Source organism: Pinus tabuliformis, chromosome 6, assembly GCF_031772625.1.
Source record: "Pinus tabuliformis cultivar Carrire ecotype Pingquan chromosome 6, CPIR1, whole genome shotgun sequence".
Taxonomy (NCBI): Eukaryota; Viridiplantae; Streptophyta; class Pinopsida; order Pinales; family Pinaceae; genus Pinus; species Pinus tabuliformis.
Genome location: NC_142292.1, coordinates 1120528565 through 1120554419, shown reverse-complemented (window position 1 = coordinate 1120554419; position 25855 = coordinate 1120528565). Strand labels below are relative to the sequence as shown.

The 25855-nt window shown below is 41.3% G+C and overlaps 1 pseudogene; it reads right to left on the bottom strand.

Annotated features, from left to right (window-relative positions):
• Window positions 1-3986: 3986 nt before the first annotated feature.
• On the bottom strand, window positions 3987-7200 carry LOC149262813 (uncharacterized; annotated as a pseudogene).
• Window positions 7201-25855: the final 18655 nt, after the last annotated feature.

The following is a 25855-nucleotide window of genomic DNA, read 5'->3' as shown; positions in this document are numbered from 1 at the left end:
TGACTATGAATCCTCCTTCCATCTATTAGGTTGATTATGAAGAAGCTTGCTTTGATACCAATTGTTGAAATACTAAGAGGGGGGTGAACCAATATTTCTTTCAATTGTTATAATTAATGAAGTTAAGATTATTCACAATTACAATCAGAAAATAAATAATAGGAATTTTATTAGGAACAAATGAGGACACCAATCCTCTTTTTACAATAATTTTAGCACAATAATGATGAGGGAACAAACCGTTCAATTCACCGGGCTCCAACCTGTTGCCAAGCTCCAACTTGGGATTTTTTAGGCTCCAACCTCTAGGGCTCCAACCCTATCTTCCTCAAGGCTCCAACCTTGTATTTAAGACACTCCAACCCTTCAACTTTTAACAAATATAATATATGAATGACGTACTTTAATATTTGAACAACAACTCCATAAGACTCCACTAGACTTCCACCTTGTTCACTGTCCAAGGTATTCAAGTTCTTCACTTGTTCAAACCTTCAAGTTCATCACTGTTCTAGGTTCACTACTCAAACCTCCATACACCTCCAATGTTCTTCAATGTTCATTGTTCATCAATGTCCACTATTCATCACAAGTCTGCAATATGAGTTACTTGAGTACTTCTCCACAACTAGGCCAGTCTTCTACAGGAACATTGTCCAACCATAGATCTTACTTTTGAGCTCCTTTATATGATACTAACAAATTTTCCAACTGACTGCTCTCAAGGTCACTACCCTGTAGCTCCGAAGTATGTAGTCCTAGTTTCAAATTCGAATCATCACAAAACTAAGCTATAACTTTGGTCCTACATAAATATGTAATCTAAGTTTAACAAGTGCCAATTTTTCTGGAGGTCCGAGCTTCCACATATGATACCTATCCACAAATTTTAGTATGGTCTAAGGTGCTACAAGTTTGAGTCTCCTAATCTGCAATCCGAGCCTTAGGTCCCGAAGACACATGAATGTTCTGAAATCTAATCTCCCATAGTTCGAGTATATATTTGAAGGTTTGTGGTTAATGTCATAGGTCTGTGGTTAATGTCAGATAAGGTCGCTAAATTTCTCCGCGAATACCAGGATTTGTTCCCTACCAAGTTTCCGGATCTAAATGGGATAATCGGGGACCTGGGTGTTATGAAGATCATGTTGAAGCCTGACGCGAATCTGGTTAATCAAAGACCTTACTGTCTCAATCTGAAGTATAAGCAGAAGGTCCGCTTAGAGCTAGACAAGATGCTTGCGGCTAGCATCATTGAGCCCATAGAAGAATTTGATTGGGTGAGCCCAATGGCAGTACATGAAAAGAAACAAAAGGATGAAATAAGGATATGCATAGATCTCAGGAATTTGAATGATGCTTGTGTACATGATCCTTTCCCGACGCCATTCACTGATGAAGTGTTGGACAATGTAGGTGGCTAGGAAGCATATTCCTTCACTGATGGGTTCTCTGAGTACCATCAAATCAAAATCGTGTTGGAGGATAGAAGCAAGACAACCTTTGCAACTGAGTGGGGGTGTTTTTAGTACATGGTAATGCCTTTCGGATTGAAGAATGTGTCTGCGATTTTCTTGCGCATGGTCGTTGCGGCTTTCAAGGAATTTATTCAAAAGTTCCTGGAAGTGTACTTTGATGACTAGACTGTGTTTGGATTGGTGAAACACCATGTCACAAGTCTGTGCCTGATGCTAGATACCTGTCGAAGATACCAGATGGTCATTTTGAAGATATCATACACTTCCTAACGATAGGAACTGCCCCGAAAGGATACACCATCCAGCAGAAGAAGGAGTTAGTGGTGTGCGCGACAGATTTTTCTGTCATTGTTGGGCGTCTGTACAAAATGGGGTATGACGAAATATTGTGACGATATGTACCAGAGTTTGAAAGAAGTAGTATCCTCACAAATGCCCATGGGGATGCCGCGAGAGGAAATTATGCAGGGAGAACAACCACACAGAAGATTCTACGGGCAGGGTTGTGGTGTCCAACCCTCCATCAGGATTCAAAAGGGCACTACAAAGCATGTGACGTATGTTAAAGGACTGGCAAGTCATTGTGAAGGGATGAGCTACCTCTAAATCCATAGATGACATTACAACCCTCTGAAAAATGGGTGATAGATTTTGTGGGACCCATTCAGCCCTAAGGGAAGAAGATGAGAGTGAGGTACATTATCATTGTGATAGAGTATTTGACTCGATGGGTGGAGGCACAACTTGTAAGGGATTGCATAGGCACGACTGTTGTGAAGTTCCTCTTTGAGTATGTACTAACGTGATTTGCGTGTCAAAAGATTTTGATGAGTGATTGCGGTACACACTTTCTAAATGAGATTATTAGCGAGCTAGCAAAGGAATTTCAGGTATATCACTAGAAGAGCACACCTTATCACCCACAGGCTAATGGGACGGTGGAAGAATTTAATAAAGTGCTAGAGAACATGCTGACCAAGGTTTGCAATGCTCAGCAAAATGATTGGGACCTGCGCATACCTGTAGTACTATGGGCCTATCAGACAACACGCAAGAAGTTGACTAGACAAACACCCTTTAGGCTTGTATATGGTGTTGAAGCGGTGATGCCCATGGAATAAATTGTGCCTAGTCTACGCATAGCGGTACTCACGAGTATGACAGATCATGGAGCCCTGGAGGAGAGGCTCGCACAGCTAGCTGAGCTTGAGGAAGAGAGATTTCTACCTGGATTTCACTAACAGGTCCAAAAGCAGCACGAAAAATCATGGCATGATCGACACATTAAGCTACGCACCTTTAAGGTAAATGACTTAGTTTTGTTATATGAAAGAAAGTTTGATAAATTTCCAGGGAAATTTAGAATGCATTGGTTAGGGCCCTATGTCATTAAGGGGATTAACGGAGGAGGAGCGGTACAACTGGTCAAATTGAATGGAGATCCCTTCCCTGGAAAGGTGAATGGTAGTCACTTGAAGCCATACATCGGTGGTTCGACCATGTGACTATATGAAGGTAGCACAGTCTTAGCGCTCCAGGCAGTTGAAAGGATGCACAAGACTATAAACTACACTGCTTGGGTTGGGGAGTTGTGCGATTCGAGGATTATGCGAAGCAAGGAAGTGTCACAGGGCTCACGACAACATAAGGGAGCTGCACTACCCAGGGATAAATCACGCAAGTCGGCCGAAAAGTAACCATTAAAGTCACTGTTCATGATTTGACGGTATAAATGAAGCCAAATGGAGCAGGTGGCCGGCATTTAAGACGAAATTTATTGGCCAGATCCTTGAAAATCTATTGTCGATCCAGCATTAATGAACCGAATTTGGGGGGAACGGTCAGATTTGAATTCAAAATGCCTTATAAATTACAGGTGGTTGTCCAATGAAAAAAACTTGGCATTTCGAGAATTGAGTTGTTGAGTTCTCAGGTGCACATGAACCGTGAGCACTTTGAAGTTCTGATAGCGAGTTCAATATTTGAGACGTTGCCGAAGGAGACACAGGATTTCTTGAAGAACATCATGTCGGTGCCCACAGAAGCTATAGATACCCTGGAAATTGATATGGAGGCCAAAGAAGTAGATGCTCCAGAGGTTGTCAAAGTATCAGTGGAAGTCCCCAAATCACCAAGGACACCGAGACCAAAGCCAACCCCAACCAAGGAGAGAGCAAAGGATAAGAAGGGAAAGCAGCCTGTGATACCGATGCACACATCGCTGAGAAGAAACCCACCACACAGGAGAAGGGCAAAGCCATCAATCTAGAGCCGGAGGAGGAAGAAATCAAATACATCTCGATGGATGATGAGGATGTGGGAGTAGATGTGGAGGAAGTTGAAGCCTAGGGTGCTGACCCTATCACTCGGTTGCCTGAGTACATCCCTCCGTGTAAGGGCAAGACCAAAGTGCCAAAATATATCGACGAGAGCAAGGTCCCCTTGCAAACCCCTCTGCTACCAGATGAAATTGTTTTTGAAGGACCGCACTTAGGGCGGGTTCCTCTGCTAAAACTTGAAGACTAAGGCTTGGCTGACCATGAGAAGTTCCCACACCTTGCGCCCAAGCAACTGATGCGTCACATTATCAATACAACCACCAGAATGACTGCATTGAAACCACAAAAGTGGCTCAGACAAATAGAAAAGGCAGGTTTTCTCAACCTGCTATGGGTGTCGCACTACAACCGCACCCCGATTACAGTATTGGTCATCAAGCAGCTGCTATGCTTGGTGCATGATGGGTGTCTGTGGCTGGAGGAGCCAATACCCATCACAGATAGGTTGATCCATAGGATCATGCAGTTGCCTTACACAGGAGAAAATTTGGCCATGATATTTGGCAGAAAAGGTGGTGAGCGGGCCATGAAAGAGAAGTTTAAGTTGGTAAAGAAGCCGCGTAGATATACCATATCCAACATTTGTGACCCTGCTGTAAAGGTAGCCATGCAGATATTAGTAGGGAAGTTGATGAGGAAGTGTCACGCAGATGAGGTGTTGGCACCTTTCGTACGCTAGCAGCCTGTTAGCACTTGAATTTGGCCTCAGGCTGAAAAAGACAAAATCCAAGGCAACATCAAACCACTTAGCCTCGTAGCTAGCCCTACGGGGCAGGAGAGGGCTCTCTCCGGGTCTATCTCAACAAAAGGTCTTCAAAGGGTGGAGATGACCAATTTAGAACACTGATTTTAGGCTAGTAAACTGATAGGGAAAGTTTGATTTTAAATTTTTAGAGTTTTGGTGGAAAACTGAGCACAGCAATTTTGGGTGCGGGGATGAGACACAGTTTTTGCAGAGGTCTTTTTGGGGCAAGGTAGGAGATTGTCTTGATGCCTTTGAATTAAGTGAATGGATAGAAATGATATGTGAGGAGCTAAAGAGAGCAAGAAACTTTCGAGAGTTCTCTTTAGACAGAGGAAAACATAGATATTAAGCAAACTTAAAGGTAGAGCATATAAATTATGAATTCTACCTTAACACTTCATTTACTTAATGTGCAGAAAAGAGAAGTTGTAAAATGATACACATAACACACTTACAAGTACAAGAGAGAAGCACACCATCAACACAAATAACCACAGGAATCCCAAATAGTGCTGCAAAACCCTGGTCTTTCCTTTGCCAAAATTGCAGAGATACAAAGAGTAATACAGTCTAAGCTTATCCCTCAAGAGTCCAACCATGAAAATGACTAAGAAAGTACATAATATAGGCAAGCTAACACACTTCCTTGCCTCTAGGGGTCGAGCTCATCATCCTAGGAGTTGTTTCAACCAATTATAAACTGAGCACTACAATCTAGGCAGTCAAAACAACTTGCCTCTATAAGCTAGGAAACCAATTCATTCATTAATTTTTTGCCATTTTATGAATGAATATTCTAGAATAGGTTAAAAAGTGTCATGCCAACATAAAATTACATCAATTACATCAAGGAGGATGAAAAATCACTCCAAAAAGTCAAAACTAGTAAACTCTGCGTTTTGCTGAGCTATAGGTGAAAATCTGGCAAATTTCCCTGATGCGTAGCGCCCCAATTCTCTACGCGTAGCGCGCCTTTGAGCCAACTTTTGAGGCACTTTCCGGCATCCAAATGAGGCAAAAGTAGGCTTGTTGGAAAGGTCTGGATGTCTACTTTCCAACCCAAGTGGAATTTCGCAATTTGGTGTACATTTGCCCCTCCAAAATTGCAATCTCCCAAGACTTCTTCCTGTGTGTCCAAAAAGTGGCAGAAAGTCATTTTTTGCATGATTTTTGACCTTCTGAGGGCTCAAAACCTGATGAAATGTCTTGGAAATTGCTGAGCAAGTGTAATTTGTCATGAAAAATCCAAAAATTTTGAGTTTTTTAGAAATGGACTTGCCCATCTTCAGGGTAGCGCGCGGCGCGCTATGCGTTGAGAGCAAAAACCTGTTTTTAGCAAAAAAAATTCAAAATTGACAAAAACTTCTCCAAATTTTTTGAGATTTGAGCTGGGGGTGTATCATCAAGTACCATGCTCCTTGACTTTTCTGTTTTTTAAGGGTTTCAAAATCTTGAATGTTCTTGATGTGACTCTGGTCATTGGTTCCAAGTGATCTACTTAACAGAACAGGAGGTCCAACACTGTTGTTGTGGGTGAAATTGGTTCCTTCATCTCCTAACACCTTTTGAATGGTTTGTGACTCTATCATCTCATTGAACCACTGCTGATGGTGAGGCTCGCAAGAGAATTGCACCTGTTGGATTGTGGGATTCATACCATAATGTTGAGGGCAAGTCGAATATAAAGGGTTGTGCATAGAGCATGGTGTGATGGTACAACACCACTGCGAGCAACTCCCTGTGCTTGACTGAATATGATTTACACCATCAATGCCCAGCAAAGGAAAACTCTTATTAACCATCATATGATTATTGCTAACATTGATTCTATCATCTTCACCATTACCCATGACTTCCTTGGAACTAGGTGAATGATAATCCTTCAAAGATGCAATAAAGAGGGGATTGGCCTTTGAATAATAGTCTATTGCTGTCGTTGTCCCACAAGATGACATGAGTGCCTTATAGTGACCTTCTAAGCCCTGATAGGGCTTCACATGACCCCCAGCTGAACTCAGGATTTCATCACCATTCTGATAAGGCATCATGAAGTTGTATGAACCACCACCTTCCATTGGTTGTCTGTCAATACATTCCAAGTCCCTTAATGAAACCATATCGCTCTCAACAATAGCGCCATTGGAAATCTTACGCTCATGTCTAGTGAGAAAGTTTATTCTGTCATGCACAGTTTCAAGCCTAATATCTATATAATCCACAAGATCTCTTAGCTGCTCATCTGTAAAAAATTCAAACATGTATCCCATGGATACACAGCCTCCATCTCCAACTCCCTGTTCTCCTTCCTTTTGATGCTCAATTCAACTTTCAACTTCTTTATCCTCTGCTCCAGGAAGCTGGAATTATCGAGCTTCTTCTTTTCTTGCTCTTCCTTTGAAAGGCTTCTGTATCTCTCAACGATCTCAAGAGCTTTTGACTTCCCTGGCCAGACATCAGGATGCTCTGATGCAGTCTGCTGGTCCATCTGTGGGCCAAAACATACCATGCATGCCTCCACTCCACACAAAATGCTCAGTTCCTCTACTTTCTTCTTCAATCCTTTCTTTCGCTTCATGAATGTCATGTTCCTTGAGGTGTCTCTGGGTATCCATTTTATCGGAATTTTAGCCCTACCCATTTGCTCCTGTGTTTTAACTGAGTTAGAGGAGGAATTGCACACTTGTTGGCGAATTTCTGAGAAAAAATCCCAACGCATAGCATGCCTCACCCAACGCATAGCGCGCTCCTGACGCGTAGAGCCTGAGTAAATTTGCACTGAAAAAGGTGCGCTGATGCGTAGCGCGCCCCTAACGCGTAGCGCACACTCAGCTAAACAGTGAATTTTGTAGTAGGCTTTTGGAGGACTTCCCGGTGTCAAAATTGGGTGCAGAATAGCTTTTTGGAAAGGTCTCTGAGTCTACTTTCTAACCCAACTGGAATTTTTCAATTTGGAGTTCATTTGCCTGGTCAAAAATCAAATCTCCCAAGACTGGTAAAAATGTGCCAAATGAGGCTTTCTCAAGGCAGAGTGTTGTTGCCGTCAACTTTTGAATGCCTTCCTCACCTCCAAATTGAGCTCATGATAACTCATTGGAAAGATCTTTGTGTCTAGTTATCATTTGACTCATCAAGAAAGTCATTTGGCCAAACAAGCTAGGAGAAAACTTGATTTTCCCAAGGTCACTTCAGAGGTGCATTCGATTCTCCTGAGGCAACGGTATTTTTGACATTTCTCTAAAACCATGACACCTGTGTAAAACGTGAAGGAGGTTTTTCTTCCTTGGCATGTTGTGGACAAAAACCTCTCTCAGGTTTCCCAAATTCATCTTTGATTGCTCAGAAACATCATTTGAGTAAAACCTACCCCGATGTGTGGAACAAGAGATTTTGTCGAAATGAAGCGAAATGAAGGGGATAGGGGGCTTCTAAATCCTTGAGGAAATTTTGACGAGTAGGGAGGGATGTTAGGAAGTAGGGGAAAGTGGAATCTCAGAGATTGAGTGAGGGGAAGGGGTCCAAAAGGGAAAAACACAGGCCCAACCTAGAAAATTGCCAGGTTGTAGCAAGAAACTAGGGTTTGTGAAAAAATGAGGAATTTGGGGGATCTCAGTGATGGGAAGCATTTGATAAGGTACTTTAAGGATAGGGGAAGGTGTATGAACATCTGGATACCAGTTTTGCTAATGATTTGACCATCCAAGAGAAATTGCCTTCAAAACCCTAGGAGAGGCAAATGAACCTTGCCTAGGCGCAACTGAAGCATGAACAAGGTGTAAAATGACTCATTAGACACTGACATGATAATGAAAACCCTATGAATGATGATAAACTCAGAAGAATGATGACATGGACCGACATTTGGACAATTTTGAAAGGAGTGAAAGCAAACCCTAGACCTAATGCCTAGTGACCAAATTTTGCTTGAAGACTCACTGAAATGACAAAATTTGACCTTGACACTCTGAGACCACTTTGTAAGAGCATATTTGATCACTGTAGGAAGGTTGGAAAGACTGGCGGGCCATGAAAGAGAAGTTTAAGTTGGTAAAGAAGCCACGTAGATATACCATATCCAACATTTGTGACCCTGCTGTAAAGGTAGCCATGCAGATATTAGTAGGGAAGTTGATGAGGAAGTGTCACGCAGATGAGGTGTTGGCACCTGTCGTACGCTAGTAGCCTAGTGCGCTGAAGGAGTTCAGTTCAATTGGGAATACTATCTCCATGGTGAGTTCCTTGCAAACTGTCGCGAAGCATAGGAGCTCAGAAAAACATTCCACTACATGTGGCTCTTGCTGTTGATTGTGCTGGTAGCATGGGAGCTGCCAGAGGACAACCAATTCCCTTTGGTCACGCCAGACTTACTAGAAGCAGCGAAGTACGCTTCACTGTGGGCGACCAAGGATGCGTAGCGAATCAAGGATAGCAAGATCTTCTAGATCTTGATGGAGATGAACATATGCATGGCCATCAATCACAAGCCGTCGTTGTCGCCTACAGAGTTTGCCAACCTGCAGGGCTACACAGAATTTAAAGCAGATTTTCACCATGTGGCCATCAGGGCATGGAAGAACCCTACGCGGAAATGGTATGACTTTCCTTACTTGGCAACAAATGACGCCATTGATGCAGTACTTGATCGATGGCCGGTAGAGTGACGCACTACAACAAACTTGATGGTGGGAGGGAGCAAGTCCACCGCACAAAGAAAGAAGGAGGAGGCCAAGCTAAAGATGACGTAGCTGGCTGAAAAGAGAAAGAAAGAGGTCGCTGACAAGGCCTAGGAAAAGCGTGATGCCACTCAGCGGATGGAGAAGAAAATAGGAGGAACAGAGCAGGGCTCTGACAAAGGTGTGAGGTCACCTTCAGCCGAGACAGAGAAAGAGACGGACAAGCAGACATAACATCACGACGTGGAACCACAGGTGACATTCGCTCATATCAAGCGTCCAAGGGAGAAAGAGAAAGGAGGGTCCAAGAAGAAATCCAAGGCCACTAAGACATCGCTAGACCGAATCACCCTCATGGAGGGGATTTGCATGACATCAGTGACATGGTGCAGGATGTCACCATGGAGGCCCTACAACAGTTTAAGCACCAACAACAACTAGTATTGGGGGCTCTCCAGACAGGTCCATGAGAGCTATAGAGTCGCACGTCACAAGCTGGCACGGTGTCTACCAGCCTTGCTATCGACACTTCAAAAGCTGCCGAGATGCTGCGCGCAAAGGCCTCCAGTGAGATAGTGCTGCCTGATGGAGCACTGATCACGAAGAATGAAGCTGACAGGCCCATTTTTAGTACCCTCGAGGGAGTAGGGTTGAATCTGGCAACGCTCCCTGGAGCGGAACTCCACCTTTTGCAGGATGGAGTGACTGCAGAGCTGAGGGCCCGTGAGCACCGCACCCTCCAGGTGATTAATGAGCAGTGGATTAACAATGAGTAGATGGCACTACAACGAGACTCTTCCATCACCGCTGTGACCGAGGCAACTAACCAGAACAAGCGTATAATGCAGGTCGTCAAGGAGGCATGCCAAATGGTCCCAGAGTTGGCCATTCTTGAGGAAGAACCAGTCGAGGTGCACATATACAAGCTGGCTACAGGGGTGCGTGATGCTCATACAGAAATAGCGAGGGTTCAGTTGGAGTTGAACCCACAGATCATAAAGTTACAGTTGGAGGCCTAGCCTGCAACTCCACCAAAAGTAAAGGAGCAGCGAGCAACCTCTCTCACAGAGGCAATAATGGCGGTTGACAGTGCAGTAGCACACTGCACACAGCCTTTTGAGAAGTCGTTTGAGGTCTTGATGAGATTGCAGGAGGTCCCTAATGTACAATGACTGGAGGCAGAAGCGTGTGAGCTACAACAATGCTATGATGAAGTCAAAGGCACAACACGAACCGTCACGCTCACATAGAGACTGGAAAAGTTGCAGGAGGCCAAGTAGCTGAAGGAATAGGTGGATGCAACGCTGCACAAGGAAGCAGTGTTCAAGGCATGACTGAAGCCTTGGCTAGATGAGGCTTACGTGGTGACAACCTCTATTGAAGGAAAGTTTGCGACTCTACAAGCAACTCAACAAAAGCTTCAGGTTGACAGTTCAAGAGCAGTGACTGAGCAAATGGTGGAAGACACGAAACAGGGACTGCACAATGCACTGCCGAGGTTGCGGTTATAAGGGTCGAGCTAGGAGGTCTTCGTGCTAAGATCTCCATACCTACTGAGTGACTCAAGGGTGAGTCACAATGTTTGTGTTGGGGGCATGTTGGGAATAGGATCCCCCAAGGATAGTTTTGGGGCTAAAATCCCATGTTTGGGTTGAATTTTGTAATAAAGTTGTAAAGATTCTGCATTTTGTGGTTGCAGAGTGCAAAGGTGTCATGAGTCATAAAGGGTTGTCCACCCTTATTTTGTAAATAAATTCGGTTGTAAAAGATCTACCCATGGTCCGCGAACCATGGGATTGTATAAAAAGAGCTAAGTAAGTAAGCTCTAAGTATTTCCAATGGGTCATAGGTTGTAGAAGGAGTCTTGAGCGATAAGGAGAGAAGTTTATGTTTCGGGTCTTAGTGTAGGTAGAGGATCTGCAGCTGAGTGTGCAGAGGCCTAGGGTGGAAGTCCACAGCTGAGTGCGCCTGTAGCTGTGTGCGTAGGGTGGATAGAGTCTGTAATCATCTGAAGATATCAATAAAGAGAAGCATTCTGCAAATTATTTGTCTTTGTTTCCTATTTATGCATCTTGTCATATTGTGTATGACTTTCATTTATAATGCTTATGTGATGTGTGAATGTATGTAATTACATTGGATAATTGAACGCAAATAAGGATATCTGTTTACGCGATGCTAACTGTGATTGTTTAATAAGATAAGTAAGAGACTTAAGCTAGGTTGGGAATTTGCACGATATGTTGCCCTAGCAGCGCAAAAGCACCTAAACCGCAGGTTAGGGCTACACGAAGGCCAATCGTACCCCTTCGCAAAGGTATTGAAGGGCAAAATAAAAGGCTAGACTGACAGAGCCCTAGAACTTAATGACATGAGGGAAAGCAGGAATAGGAGGAATAAACTGACATCACGACCATCTCAGGGTGTGGAAACTTGGTTCCAGCATCCCTCCATACTGCTTCGGGTGAGACTTCGATCCACGCTCTGCAAGCTAATGCCGAAAGGGCCAGTAGTGTAGGGATTTGTTTGGCTAACTAATGCTGAACCTGGGTCAGGCCCCACCAAGCCAACAACTGGCTGGACTAACTTGTGCAATTGGTAGAATGTATAGTGAATATTCAAAAAATAATTTCTCCTCAACCATGTGGAGTTAGAGGGAGTGTCATACACCATTTGAAAGGTATTGGAATATGATTTCCAACCATATATTTTATTCCTCCATTTGAGCTAGGTAAGTGGAGTAAAAAATACATTCAAAGATATGGTATCTAAATGGGGCATCAAAAATCCCAAAAATAATTTCTCCTCAAGCATGAGGTGTTATAGGGAGTGACATATACCATTGGAAAGGTCTCAGAATAAGATTTCCAACCATATATGTTATGCTTCCATTTTATCCAGGAAAATGGAGTAAAAATTCATTCAAATATAGGATATCCAAATGGGGCATCAAAAGCCTAAAAATAATATTTCCAAATGTGTTATTTGAATATGTAACTTTCTCTTTCATTTGGATAGCCTTTGACATCAATGCAAAATCTTTCAACACATGGTGTGTTTGATTCTGTGGTGTGTGTTGATATTATACGAGGAGACATGATAATTAAACATTGGATCAATTGTTTTGTGCAGATAATCCCTACATGGAAAAGACCATGTTGAAGATTTGAAAAACTAAAAAGAAAGTGTAGAAAAATCATTCAGGTGCAATTCACATTTGGGACACCAAAGATTTCCTGGGCCATAAAGAATTTTGTCAAATTGGAGTGAAGGAAAAACTAGAGTGGGTTTTCTATGAGTGGGTTCTAGTTTTAGGCCCTTTCATTAATCCACCACAGATCAAGAGGACCCTAGGGTGAATCATGTCCAAAGATCATAGTTGTGTTATGATATTTTCGTTCAAAGGTGATGCCTCACTAACAAGGGCCCCACAACGGGAGTTTCAATATCACCTCCCCTCCCCTCATCGCCCCCGCATTAAGTCATGATAGACCCAGGCGGGGAGATAAAGTTGGGTCATTGATCCACCACATTCGCAATAATGTTGTCAAAAGAAGCTCAATTGATAACAAAAAATCATTTGAAAATCATGGGAAACCCTATTGGTTGATGGCCTTGAGAGATGGAAATTTCCATCAAGTGCCGCCATCGCCCAATTGCAAAAACACAACACTTTGAAAGTGTTGACAAATGACAGACATTCTCATCACTAAACAAAATCAACAAAAGTAAATTCTCATTGACTATTGCCACTGCTCAATTGCAAAAACAAACCACACCAAAAAAGTTGATAGGCAGCGAGTAGTCTTGTTACTAGACAAACCCAATAAATGGAAAATAATCCCCAATAGTTGTCGATTCTATTCTTGTTGGATAGTAAAGGTTCAAAAAATTTGGTGATGACAGATAGTGACAAAGGCAACACCCCATCAATGCTACCAAGGGAGACCAAGAATTGACAAAGTGTTGGACATACATGGCTTTGTTGATGCATGTTAAGCTAGAGACATGGATCTTAGAATATCTACAAGTGAGTATGTTTTTAATCGGTTTGGAGGACTAATGAATTAGATGAGCAAAGAACAATCTGTAGTGGCACTCTAAACTATAGATGTTGAAGACATTGCAACCACTGATGCAAGTAAGTGCTAAGGAAGTAGTATGGTGGAAAAGTTTGCGTTTAGGTATTCGGTTGGTATAACAAGCAATAACGATAGATTAAGATAGTGAGAGTGTGATCCTATAGTTTATCAATTTAAGACAAATCATATTGATGTTCAATATCACTTTGTGATAGATATGATTATAGATAAGAAGGTGCTATTCGAGAAGGCAGACACTTTGACTATTTTTGTAGATTCACTAGCAAAATTTGTGAGCACTAAGAAGTTCTCCTGGTGTAAAGAAATTAAGGGCATTATTTCCTTGGGTTGTTGATCATATAATCCTATGACCCCCTATATGTATATAAGATAATAATTGGGAGAATGTTGGGTATGTGTTATATTCTTATGGCTACCTTTATGTGTTGTACATTGCATTGAGCATAGTTGGGGGAGGGGGCATAAGGGCTTGCATGAGGTTTTGCAGGGTGGTAGAAGCCCCCTTGTGTAGGGGTTCAATGGTAGCACTCCCAAAAAAAATTGGGTGGCTTTTTGCGTCGATTGTTTGCATCTTTCAACACATGGTTTTCACTTTTAGTGGTTCCATGGCACATGGTGGTTTAGCTTATAGTTTTGCAATTTTTTTAAGGAACTATGATTGTATTCTCATTTGAGGTAAATGAATTGACAATTTATGGATATATATATATATATTCCCCCAGGAAAAATCATAATTTTATTAATGAAAACAAAATTACATGTTGTAGATGCTTACAAAGCATTCCATCAAGCCAGTCAAGACTGGTGATCACATAGCCAATAAATAAAATACTTTAACATGAAGAGAAACATGTTACCCTTTTCTCCATTTCTTCTTTTCTACTTTCTGCCATTCTCCTTGAGATGGAGTGGTTGCTACAAGTGCTAGCTGATTCTCAACATCTTTTCTTGGATTTTCCTTATCTGAGTCTAAGCTTTCTGATGCATGATGATGTTTGTTACCCCCTAGCTCCTTTACTTCTGGAATCCTCTCTGTCTGCACTGATGGTTCTGGGAGTTCTGATACTTCATGATTTGATTCCTCCTTTCCTGTACTTTCATGTGGATGTTGGACTTCTTCATTGGTAAAGGGTTCCATTTCTTCTTCATCCTCTTCGTCATCAGGCAAATGCTGAGGAAATTTCCATCCTTTGGGTTTCTTTCCCAGTTTCTTCTTCCTTCGTGGCTCTTTCTTGGCATCGAGGCATGTAGATTGAAGATGACTTGTCTGTCAGCATATTCGACATCTGAATGTTGTATTCTCAAAATCAAGATACAGTGTCCACACCGGTTGTTGTGATTTAAGAGGATGCGATCTGGTAATCCTTTGCTGAGATCCACTTCCACACAAATTCTGGCGAAAGTGTAGATCATTTCTTCGAATATTTATGTATTTTTCTTGATGTATTTCCCTAAGAGGTTCCCAATGCCTTCAGTATTTTATGATGCCAGAAGTGTAGGGGAAGATTATGTAGCCTGATCCATACCGACATTCTTGAGACTACCATTGTATTTGCATCAAATGATGGGAACCACGGGGTAACAAAAAGTCCCATAGATCCCCAAAACCAAGTGCCTTCTTGTTGGGTTGTGTTATATTCTTTCCATGACTAGCCCACATAGTTAACCGGGGGCTTAGAAGGGGGGTGGAGCCTCCCCTTCGTTGCGCTGATTGCGTAGCGAGGGGGGTCACAGGGGGTTTGAGGGGTGCAGGTAACCCCACTCTATGGGGTTTGGGGTAACGCCCGAGAAAATTTTGGTTTTGGACCCTATGTTAGGTTGGGCGGACCTACCTATGGTTTTGTGCATGATTTTTCACACATGGTTTTGGACGTGATGGTTTTCGGTCCATGGTTTTGGATGCGATGGCTTTCGGTCCATGGTATTGGATGCTCTGGCATGTTTAAATATGTATTGTAACATTGAAAGGAACATAATAAAAAATCAAGCTGGTAGTCCCGGTTTTGGGATCCACGGGAAAATCTCTGTGTATATGTGTTTTATGTGTTATGCTCTCGCATTGTTTATTTTATAAGTTTTAGAATTCGTATGAAGGTAATTTCTGTACAGGGTTAAAACCTACATTTGGTATCAGAGCTATTTTGGCTTCAAGGGGACACCTTTGTTGTTGAGGGGTTTCGCTTGGGCCTATGGTAGACCCTGTTCAGTGGGAGATCTTTGAGATCGATTCTAGTGGTGAAAGAAGATAGCGAGCAGTGGAAAGATAGAGATCGAGAAATTTAATGGTTAGAGTTTTGAGTTGTGGAAACTCAAGATGGAGGATATGTTGGTGGATAAAGATCAGTGGATCACAGTAGATCTGGGTACTAAACCAACGGGAGTGTCTGATGAAGAATGGAAGAAGTTGGATCGAAAGGCAAAGAGCACAATACGATTGTGTGTCTCAGATTCAGTATTGTTGAATGTATCACAGGAAGCTACGATGAAGGCTTTGTGGGACAAGTTAGGGATTTTGTACCAATCTAATTCTCTGGTGAATAAATTGTTCCTACGGAAAAAAGTGAATAAATTGTTCCTACGGAAAAAACTGTGTAACCTAAGGATGAAAGATGGAGACTCAATGACAGAACATCTGAATGCGTTTAATGTTGTGGTGAGTCAGTTATCGTCTGTTCATATTAAAATTTCAGATGAAGATAAGTGCATCAGTTTGTTGTGTTCTCTACTAGATTCATGGGATAGTCTAGTTATTGTAATAGGTAGCAATACAACTACCTTTCAATTTGATGAAATTGTCTCATCCTTGCTGAAGGAGGAGATGAGACAGAAAAATATGGAGAGCTAGAATAGTGATGCCTTGTCCGTACAAGGACGGTCCTAGAACAAAAACAAAAATAAGTCATCGGGTGGGAGATCTAAATCTCCAGGAAAACCTGTAAAGGTGGTGTGCTGGAAATGTAGAAAGGAAGGGCACTACAAAAGGGACTGTAAATATAAACCTCCTGATAAAGGAAATGGATCTGATGATGCTCCTTCATCAAAGGTGAAAACTACCTTAGATGAAGGTGGAGATGTGTACTTGGATTCTTCAAGTACACATGTAGATCATGAGGCATGGTTGATTAACTCAGGTGCATCCTTTCACTTCACTCCCCATAGAGAGTGGTTCTGCGAGTATGAGAAATACGATGGTGGTGATGTCTTCTTAGGGGATGATAGAAAGGCTAGAATCATTGGTCACAGAAAAGTAAAGTTGAAGTTGCAAGGTGGAAGGGTTACAACACTTCTGGTTGTTCTACATATTCCTGCATTGGCCATAAATCTGATTTTTGTAAGCAAGCTCGATGATGCAGGTGTAAAAACAATGTTCGAAAAGGATACCTGCAAGATGGTTCGGGGGGCACTGGTATTGATATGGGGAGTTCAGATTAGAACTCTGTACACGCTGCAAGGTAGCACTGTTTTTGATGGGTGCAATAGCTATGTGGTTCCTGAAAGTGGAACAGAAAATCTAGTGGTCTCTAGAGAGAAGACCATGCTGTGGCATCAAAGGCTTGGACATATTGGAGAGAAGGGCCTTCGAATACTTCATGGTAAAGGTATGGTAGAAGGTATGAGTAATAGCTCTCTGGATTTTGATTTCTATGAAAAATGTGTATATGGGAAGTAGAATCGGGTGATTTTCCCCTCTAGTGGTAAGAGGGAGAAACAGATATTAGAGCTTGTGAACACTGATGTCTTTTGACCTGTGAAGGTTCCATCAATGGGTAAGTCTGTGTACTATGTATCATTTATAGATGACTTCTCAAGGAATACATGCATATATTTCCTTAAGAAGAAATCTAAAGTCTTTGACAAGTTTAAAGAATTTAAGGCTCTGGTGGAAAACCAGACAAAGAAGAAGATAAAGGTGCCGAGGACAGATAACGGTGGAGAATTTTGTAGTAAGGAATTTGAAGAATTTTGTAAGTGTGGTATATCACGGCAGAAGACCACTCCATACATACCTGAGAAAAATGGAGTTGCAGAAATAATGAACAAGACATTGATGGAAAGGGCAAGAAGCATGCTCAGTGGTGTTGGGTTAGGACAGGAATTCTGGGCAGAGGCAGTGGAGACAGCATGTTACCTGGTCAACAGATCACCTTCATCAACGTTGGAGGATAAGACTCCACAAGAGGTATGGACTGGTAAGAAACCCTCTCTTTCACATTTGTGGGTATTTGGATGTGAAGCATATGTACATGTTCCAAAGGAGAAATGAACCAAGTTGGATAGTACATCTGAAAAGTGCATCTTTATTGGGTATAAGGATGGTTTAAAGGGTTATAAGCTTTGGAACCCAGTAACAAGGAAGGTTGTGTACAACTGAGATGTGGTGTTCAGAGAGGTGAAAGATGTTATTAAACATGAAGTCCAACCAAAGGAAATTGAGAAGACAGAGTTTGAGCTAAAGGAGGAAGAATCAGACTCTACAGCAGAGGAGGAATCAAAAGATGAAGAGCCACAAATTCCAGGTGTGAGAAGATCAGTTCGAGAAAGAAGGCAACCAGAAAGGTATAGTCCATTTTCTTTCTATTCAAATTTTTCTTTATCTATTACTGATGATGATCCCAAAACTGTGAAGGAAGCAGTAGATTCAGAGGATGAAAAAATCTGGAAAGAGGCCATGGTTGATGAAATGGCATCATTGCACAAAAATGAGGCTTGGGATCTAGTGGAGTTGTTGGCTGGAAGGAAACCCATTGGCAGCAAATGGGTGTTCAAGAAGAAGACAAATGCAGAAGGAAAGGTGGAAAAATACAAAGTTTGGTTGGGAGAAAAAAGTTATTCCTAGGTGTCGGGAATTGATTTTGGTGATATTTTTTCCCCTATTACCAAGGTAACTTCTATTAGATTACTTTTATCTGTTGTTGCTTCTTTTGATTTTGAGGTAGAACAAATGGATGTGAAGACAACATTTCTTCACGGTGATCTGGAAACAGAGATCTACATGAAGCAACCTAAAGGCTTTGCGGTGAAGGGTAAGAAAGAACTGGTATGCAAGTTAAATAAGTCACTGTATGGGTTAAAACAATCACCAAGGATGTGGTATCAGAAATTTGATACATTTTATATGGGGACTTGGTTTCACCAGAAGAAAATCAGATCACTATGTGTATTTTAAATTTATTAGTGACCATGTTATTTATCTAGTCTTGTATGTTGATGATATGTTGCTGGTTGGAAATGACAAAGAAATTTTCTAGGATTTGAAGACCCATTTGTCCTCCAAATTCGACATGAAAGATCTTGGTGCTGCAAACTATATTTTGGGCATGGAAATTAAAAGAGATGAAACAAAGAGGAAGCTCTGGTTAAACCAGAGGAAGTATGTTGAGACAATATTGCAGAGGTTTAATATGCAGGATAGTAAACCAGTGAAGGTTCATATTCTTGTAGGTGTAAAGTTATCTGTTGAACAGTGTCCCAAGACACAAGAAGAGGAAGAGGACATGTCCCATGTTCCATATGCAAGTGCAATCGGTAGCCTGATGTATGCGACGGTCTATACTAGACCAGACATTGCACATGCAGTGGGAGTATTGAGCAAGGTTATGTCAAAACCAGGGAAGGAGCACTGGAAAACAGTGAAGTGGGTTTTAAGGTATTTGCATGGCACTAGTGATTATGGTTTGTGCTACCAAGGAAGACCAGGATTGGACAGAGTGTTGGATATTCATGGCTTTGTTGATGCAGACTGGGCTGGAGATCTAGATCAGAGAAGATCTACAAGTGGGTATGTGTTTAACCTATTTGGAGGTGCAGTCAGTTGGATGAGTAAGAAACATTCTGCAGTGGCACTATCAACTACAGAGGTAGAATACATGACAGCCACTCATGCAAGCAAGGAAGCAGTTTGGTTGTAGAGATTGTGTTTAAGTATGGGGTTAGTACATGGAGCTATAAGGATAGACTGTGACAGCCAAAATGAAATTTTCTTGGTAAAAAAACCTGCATATCATTCAAAGACAAAGCACATTGATGTTCAATATCACTTTGTGAGGGATATGATAGAAGAAAAAAAGGTGTTGCTGGTAAAGGTGGACACTTTGAAGAACACTGCAGATGCATTGACAAAATCTATGAGCTCTGAGACGTTCTCTTGGTGTAGAGAAACAATAAGCATTCCAGGGCTGGATAAATGACTAAGCTCTCTTGTGGGCCCCTGTGGAAATAAAACAACAAGTGGGAGAATGTTGGGTTGTGTTATATTCTTTCCACGACTAGCCCACGTAGTTAACTGGGGGGTTAGAAGGGGGGCAGAGCCCCCCTTCGTTGCACCGATTGCGTAGCGGGGGGAGTCACAGGGGGTTCGAGGGGTGCAGGTAACCCCACTCTATGGGGTCTGGAGCAACACCAGGGAAAATTTTGGTTTTGGACCCTATGTTAGGTTGGGTGGACCTACCTATGGTTTTGTGCATGATTTTTCTTACATGGTTTTGGACGCGATGGTTTTTGGTCCATTGTATTGGATTCTTTGACATGTATAAATATGTATTGTAACATTGAAAGGAGCATAATAAAAAATCAAGCTGGCAGTCTCAGTTTTGGGATCCAGGGGAAAATCTCTATGTATATGTGTTTTATGTGTTATGCTCTCGCATTGTTTATTTTCTATGTTCTAGAATTCGTATGTAGGTAATTTCTGTACAGGGTTAAAACCTACACTTCTCGCAAAATATATTATCGTTCTTATGATGATGAAAAATTTACTATAGCAAAGGTGGATCTCACAGTTTGTTGTCCAGATTGTGAAGATCCAGTGAAAGAAATCCATCGACTTTGGCTAGAGACTCTTGAATCTGCATATAACGGCTTGGGCTTCATATAATGAGCACAAATAATTTGTTTATGTTAGATCTATAGTCAATGTTGGAACTTGATTCAGCTACTCCACAATATAGGGGCTAGGAATGTTGTGTGTTTGAATAGGATTTGCGAGGGCAACTAATTTTCCTTTAAGGATGTCTTTGAATGATGGGCCTCCATTGTTCTATCCTTGATTTAATTATGTTCCCTTTGGAAGACTAGATCTAGACACATCCCCTGCTCCCTTTGATTTTCTCGATCCAACAGATCCTCCCCGCAATCTCAGATTCAAAATGATGGTGGATGACCAGGAGATGTTGTATTCTTGTATGCTCTGATCGTCCTACATTGTTTTGCCTCTGCAAATAAGATTTTGTAGGCATGTCATAAAACCCAGGTTATGAAGGATATTTTGCTTCAACTTTGATACCCAATCAAAAGCTAGGACCCATATGAGATGTGATTTTCCATCTGGGGATTTAATAAAAACTTGAAAGGGTGTCTTTGATTCGATCCGATCTCCTTTATGGAAAAATTTGTATGTCAAGAACCAGATTTATGCCATAAGGCTGTTCTGAGAGACATAACATAGGCTGCAACATCATAGGTAGGAGGTGAGCCTTTTTTACCTTCTAATCCATTGAAACATAGAACCAATCCATCGGAAAATTGATCAAGCGGCTCAGTTCTGGCCCAAAACTGCAATTACAGTTGTACGTGGTCCTCTGCGGGAAGATAGACACCTGATACAACGATTTTAGCCATGGTTCTTCTGTTGGGTCCTCTCCAGAAGAATAAGCCTCGACTGTAATTGTGGGCCGACTCCCTGAGTTGAGAAATGCTTCTCCTACAATGAAGGGTGAATGGGGTAACTTCTTCAGATCAAGATAGGTTGGAGATCTAGGCAGATCCCAGCCCTGTGGAGTATGATGATTCCCTTGACCTATGTTTCATCCATCAAAAGTGAGAGGAATCAGAGCCTCTGCGACACCGCACTTTGAAACCCTGACCGTCGCTTCCATTTCTCCTCTCCCTCAACAGGTAACCCTATATATATATATATATATATATATATATATATATATATATATATATATTGTAAAGAAGATATATATTGGAAAATATTTTTGGTTTTCCAGATTTAGGTTTCCAAGTTAGAACCTTTATGTTAATGTGTGTGTTTCCATTGCATTAGTTTTTGTATTATTAAGAATCTACTTGTATCAATTAACTATACGAGGTTAAAGCCTATATTTTGACCCCTAAATTTTCCTAAGTAAAAACCTTAAAAATATAAAATTAAATTTGGGTAGGAGCCTAAAAAGATAATTTACCATTGGGGAAGGATAATAATGACATGATTTATAGTTCAAAGACTAGCACAAATAATTTTTTTATGGCCAATAATTACTTAATGGAACAAAAACAAACATTGAAGAGCTCAATATCGAACACACATATAATCAATTTTGAAGTTCCATAAGTTTCATAAGAATGAACTCCTAATATTGAACTCAATATCATATTCATAATCGTCCATACTCAAACAAGAATTTCACAAACTCAAGCACATTGTTGTGTGTAGTTGATATTCAATATATATGGGGAAATTCCTTTTCACTTTTTTTGTAAACAAGCATTCATAATATTTTAATCTCGATAAAGAAAGAAATATAATATTGATTAGCTATATCAATTTTGAATAGAATATACCATGGTCAACAAATATATTTCCAATAATATACCATCCTTATCAATGTGAAAATTATGTTGCTTCGAGGAAATTACATTGAACTGTAAAGAATATTTTGAGACCTGTCTTAAAAATAATGACACAACCTAAATGGAAAATATTACATATTGCTTTCAAGAGGAAAGATATCATCTTCATGTTATGTGTTGAGACCCAAAATTTTATAAGTTCAAAGACAAATTTGAGGACCTGTGTTGTGGGGAAAAATGCCTATGCAGGACGATCCTATCCACCTAAGGTGTGACAGTGCCTTAGCAACAAACAGAGACAGCTATTCTTGTTTCTTCCTTTATGAAATGTGAAAGAAGAGAGATCAATAGACTTACCGGTGTCTTCCGTTTGTCCCTCGATCCGGTCTCTCTTCTCTTTGGGAGTTCACAGCTACTTGCCTTCTCACTCGCCCAGCTTCAACAGGTTCTTGTAAGATCACAAGAGAACAGCTACTTGCGACAAGAGAAGAACACTACACAAAGATAGATATTCACATTCATAACTAGTTTAGGATTAGAAAATAACCAAATACACTAATGCATTCATACATCAAAAATACATCAGCATATAGGAGAAACCAAGATAGCTTTATTGATGAATAACAAGGTTCAGGAAGAGATACAACCCAGAGGGCTCCAATCCAGCGTCTCCTTCCCAGCAAATGGAATTCCTATCTTCACCCCCTTCAAAGCATTAAGCACCCAATGATTCCAATCTCAAACCAACAGCAATTCTTTGCAATAACAAAATTCCAGCCTCTAGATCTCATGGAGGAGAGATCCATATATAGATGTTTGGAGAGAGGATGAGTCAGTTTGAGATCTGACTAGTGTCCTCTCCCTCTGTCAGTTCTTGAGTCCACTTGGAGGTTCTTGCTTCCACTTGGAGATTTGGAACCTCTTACTCATCACCAGTCGAATTCCCTGAGGCAAGTGTCATTTTGGAAGCTTCCTGGGTTTTGACACCTTGAGAAATGAGCCTGCCACATGTCCATTCTCGTTCAGCGCAGGTAGCCAGTGTTCCCTTTGACATTCAACGCAGGTAGCCAGTGTTGGCTTTGACATTCAACGCAGGTAGCCAGTGTTGGCTTTGACATTCATCGCAAACAGCTAGTGTAGCCACTGAAATGATCCTGAATTGACTTGTTTTTGAGCAGTTTCTGGTGGAGAACTTCTGTGAATTGTTGTGGTTTGTTAGCCTTGTTCCTCTAGGGGTAGGAACAACATGTTTAGGGACTTTGGATCCCTTAGATTATGGACATTTCATGCTCAATGCTGTAAGGCACAAAAATGTCTATAACAGTTGCCCCCTAAAGTATGAGGTTGTTTATCGGGCGAAATGCTTTATCAGGGGGATTCGAAGTTCATCCAATGCTGAGAGGAGACCTGTAATAAGATACAATACAATACATTATTTTTCATACTGTTTTCATGATCTAGCTGAGGCAGGCATTCCCATGCTCAACTTTATAAATTCATTTTTCTGTACATAGAACAGACAATCGTCTGGTGGTAGACTGATAATTTTGATGAAATTATCATCCTTTGAGTAGGATGATTATCTGCTGCAATGATGTACATGTCAATGTCTTTATCTTTCCTGAATACATATCGCAGCCCGGATGGATGAAACTAGATCTGGGGTCTTCAAACTCGTTCGATCTTCACTCTAAGTACAAGTCGATCCATGTGAGAAATGTTCTGAAGTCGAACATGGAAAGACATCGCTTGATTACCGGTCAATGATGTTGTTAGTTTCAGTCTTCCCAGCCTTCCTCCAGTGATCAAATATGCTCTTACAAAGTGGTCTCAGAGTTTCCAAGTCAAATTTTGTCATTTCAGTGAGTCTTCAAGCAAAATTTGGTCACTAGGCATTAGGTCTAGGGTTTGCTTTAACTCCTTTTAAGTTGTCAAAATGCCAATTCATGTCACCATTTAGCTGAGTCTATCATCATTCAGAGGGTTGTCATCATCATGTCAAGTTCCATAGGGTCATTCTACAGCTTATTCATGCTTCAGTTGCGCCTAGGCAAGGTCATTTCCCTCTCCTAGAGTTTTGAAGCCAATTTCTCTTGGACAGTCAAATCATCGGCAAAACTTGTTTCCTGATGTTCATACACCTTCCCCTATCCTTAAAGTACCTTATAAAACACTTCCCATCCCTTAGATCCGCTAAAATCCTCATTTTTGCACAAACCCTAGTTTCTAGCTACAACCTGGCAATTTTCTAGGTTTGGCCTGTGTTTTTCCCTTTTGGACCCCTTCCCCTCGCTCAATCTCTGAGATTCTACTTTCCCCTGCTTCCTAACATCCCTCCCCACTCCCAAAAATTTCCCCAATAATTTAGAAGCCCCCTATCCCCTTCATTTCGCTCCATTTCGACAAAATTCCTTGTTCCACACATCGGGATAAGTTTCACTCAAACAATGTTTCAGAGAAATCAAAGATGAATTTTGGGAAACTGAGAGACATTGTTGTCCACAACATGCCAAGGAAGAAAAACCTCCTTCACGTTTTTCACAGGTGTCATGGTTTGAGAGAAATGTCAAGAATACCGTTGCCTCAGGAGAATCAAAGACACCTCTGAAGTGACCTTGGGAAAATCAGGTTTTCTCCTAGCTTGGTTGGCCAAATGATTTTCTTGATGGGTAAAATGATAACTAGACACAAAGAGCTGTCCAATGAGCTATCATGAGCTCAATTTGGGGTTGAGGAAGGCATTCAAAAATTGACTGCAACAACACTCTTCCTTGAGGCAGCCTCATTTGGCACTTTTTGACCAGTCTTGGGAGATTTGATTTTTGACAGGTCAAATGAACTCGAAATTGAAAAATTCCAGTTGGGTTGGAAAGTAGACTCACAGAACTTTCCAACAAGACCACTTTTGCTCAATTTGGCTACCTGAAAGTACCCCAAACAGAGCTCCAAAGGGGCGCGACCCGTCAGGCAGGGGGGCGCGACCTGTTAGGCAGTTTTTTGCCAGATTGCACTGTACAGCCCAGAAAACGCAGATTTGACTCAGTTTGAATTTTTGGGGTTGAAGATGATTATCTTTGATGTAATTTTTGTAACTCTAATACACTTTTACTCTTGTTTAACACTTCTAGAAGATTCATTCATGTAAAGGGTAAATATTTAATGAATGAATTGGTTTCCTAGCTTATAGAGGCAAGTTGTTTTGACTGCCTAGATTTTAGTGCTCAGTTTAGAATTAGTTGAAACAGCTCCTAGAAGGATGAGCTCGACCCCTAGAGGCAAGGGAAGAGGTTGGATTGCCTATATTATGTATTTTCTTAGTCATTTTCAAGGGTTGGAGAGGTTAGACTCTTGAGGGAGAAGCTATCATTGTATTATTTCACTGTATCTCTGCAATTTTTGGCTAAGGAAGACCAGGGTTTTGCAGTCCTTTTTGGGATTCTTGTGGTTTCATGTATTGATGGAGTGCTTCTTAATGTTCTTGTAAGTGTGTTATGTGATTCATCTCCTTTCTTTCCTTCTACATATTAAACAAATGAAGTGTTAAAGTAAGAATTCATACTTGCCATGCTCTGCTTTTAAATTTGTTTAATTTCTATGTTTTCTTCTGTTTAAGGAGAATTCAAAGTATTATTTGCTCTCCTTAGCTCCTCACCGGTCTTTTCCATCCACTCAACTCAATCAAAGACATCAATACGGTCTCCTACCTCGCCCCAAAGAACCCCCTGCAAAAACTGTGTCAAATCCCTGCACCCAAAATTGCAATTCCTCAATTTGCCACCAAAAACCCAAAAAACCCCAAATCAACCTTTTTAATCAGTTTACTAGCCTAATATCAGTGTTACCTTGTTGGTCATCTCATCCCATTGAAGATCTGCCGAGATTGACCGGAGAGAGCCTCCTCCTGCCCCATAGGGCTAGCTACGAGGCTAAATGGTTTGATGTAGCC